The following is a 2440-nucleotide window of genomic DNA, read 5'->3' as shown; positions in this document are numbered from 1 at the left end:
ACGGGGGAATTGTCATGCTGAAACAGGAAAGGGCCTTCCCCAAACTCTTGCCACAAAGGTGGAAGCACTGAATCGTCTAGAATGGCATTGTATGCTGAGAGAAACAGCCCCAGTCCATTATTCCTCACCAACCAAACTTTACAGTTGGCACTATGCATTCGGGCAGGTAGTGTTCTCCTGGCATCCGCCAAACCCAGATCCGTCGGACTGTCAGATGGTGAAGCGTGATTCATCACTACAGAGAATGTGTTTCCACTGCTCCAGAGTACAATGGCGGCAAGCCTTACACCATACCAGCCAACGCTTGGCATTGCGCATGGTGATCTTAGGCTTGTGCACTGCTGCTTGGCCATGGAAACCCATTTCATGAAGCTCCCGACGAACAGTTATTGTGCTGACATTGCTTCCAAAGGCAGTTTGGAACTCGGTAGTGAGTATTGCAACCGAGGACAGACAATTTTTACATGCTTCATGACTCGGCGGTCCCGTTCTGTGAGCTTGTGTGGCCTACCACTTCGCGGCTGAGCCGCTGTTGCTCCTAGACGTTTCAACTTCAAAATAACATCACTTACAGTTCACCGGGGCAGCTCTTGCAGGACATAAATTTGACGAACTGACTTGTTGGAAAGGTGGCATCCTATGACGGTGCCTTGTTGAAAGTCACTGAGCTCTTCAGTAAGGACATTCTACTGCCAATGTTTGTCTATGGAGATTGCATGGCAGTGTACTCGATTTTATACACCTGTCCGCAACAGGTGAGGCTGAAATAGCCGTATTCAGTAATTTGAAGGGGTGTTTACATACTTTTAGATATTTAGCATAGTTTTATTCAGCTATGTTCAATTGTTTTCTTCATACTATAAAATAATGTCACGGAATCCTAAGCACATCTTGTCTGCTAAATGAACTAGTTTAGCCCACAGCCAGATCAGGACCTAACATTTAAGTAGACGCTCTTATCCAGAGCGACTTACAGTTAGTGAGTGCATACATTGTCATACTGGCCCCCCATGGGAATCGAACCCACAACCCTGGCATTGTAAGTGCCATGCTCTACCAACTGAGCTACAGGGGACCACATAAGGACAACTCAGAGTATTCTGTTCTTCTGAAATAGACTACATTTTCTTCATAAAATGATTCTTTAGACCTGACTAAAATAAATTATGGATTTATTGTGATGGTGTAGGTTATACATGGATTTATTAGACTTTTTCAAATGTAGATGTTACAAAGGTCTGCATCAGTGGTGTGTATGCTACACTAGAGAGAGGGACAGGAGATAGGACACATTGAGGCTGGTCCTTTACACTAGAGAGAGGGACAGGAGATAGGACACATTGAGGCTGGTCCTTTACACTAGAGAGAGGGACAGGAGATAGGACACATTGAGGCTGGTCCTTTACACTAGAGAGAGGGACAGGAGATAGGACAGATTGAGGCTGGTCCTTTACACGAGAGAGAGGGACAGGAGATAGGACACATTGAGGCTGGTCCTTTACACGAGAGAGAGGGACAGGAGATAGGACACATTGAGGCTGGTCCTTTACACTAGAGAGGGAGATAGGATACATTGAGACTGGTCCTTTATATTAGAGAGAGGGACAGGAGATAGACAGATTGAGACAGGTCCTTTACGCTAGAGAGAGGGACAGGAGATAGACAGATTGAGACAGGTCCTTTACGCTAGAGAGAGGGACAGGAGATAGGACAGATATAGACTGGTCCTTTACACACGAGAGAGGGTCAGGACGTACAGTTGGATTTACTAGTCTATTCTCTACAGGTTTGAAATCAAGGACAAGGAAATCTAATACTTTCTATTTAGAGAGCTCTCATGATATAGAATAATTATAATTATGTAATATTCACAGCTCAGTCTATCAACAATGTTGGTTAAATGAGGTCAGTTAGTTGAGTCCAAAGACACAGCAGTCATTACCAGCTACTAATTAAACTCACTTTATTATTGTCCCTTTATGATTGTGATAATCAGTTATTTTTGTATTATTTCATTCCAGTTTTTAATGATAGCCTTGGGCCAGCCGGCAGCAGGGGCATTGTTTTTTCAAACGCTCCTGTCAATAAAGTTATTATTATTTTGAATCTCAGGAGAACACGTTGTCCTTCACCTTCAGGAAGTGGAGAGGAAATATAAAAGTATCATATAGAGGAAGAGAGAGAAAAAAGAAAAGTATCATATAGAGGAAGAGAGAGAAAAAAGAAAAGTATTGTAGAGTCAAAAATGAGGAAAGAGTGTGAAAGTCTCCTGACTGCGTGCGTTTGAAGAGTTGATCAGACAAATAGGAGGTAGAATACATTACGTTCTCTTGTGGCCTTGCACTCTCTGGAAAGTAACCATCCATTTACTTTCATCTCACTCACTTGTCTCTCTTTCTCCTTTTGTACAAGAGCGAAGAAGAGAGATAGATGGAGAGAG

General features: G+C 43.1%; 1 non-coding gene across 1 annotated transcript; it reads right to left on the bottom strand.

Moving 5' to 3' along the window:
• Nucleotides 1-1001: 1001 nt before the first annotated feature.
• Nucleotides 1002-1077, bottom strand: trnav-uac. The gene has a single exon. It is a non-coding gene; the product is annotated as a tRNA-Val (tRNA).
• Nucleotides 1078-2440: the final 1363 nt, after the last annotated feature.

This window comes from Coregonus clupeaformis, chromosome 2 (assembly GCF_020615455.1).
Source record: "Coregonus clupeaformis isolate EN_2021a chromosome 2, ASM2061545v1, whole genome shotgun sequence".
NCBI lineage: Eukaryota > Metazoa > Chordata > Actinopteri > Salmoniformes > Salmonidae > Coregonus > Coregonus clupeaformis.
The sequence above is the reverse complement of the archived record's forward strand: the minus strand, read 5'-3'. Positions and strand labels throughout refer to the sequence as shown.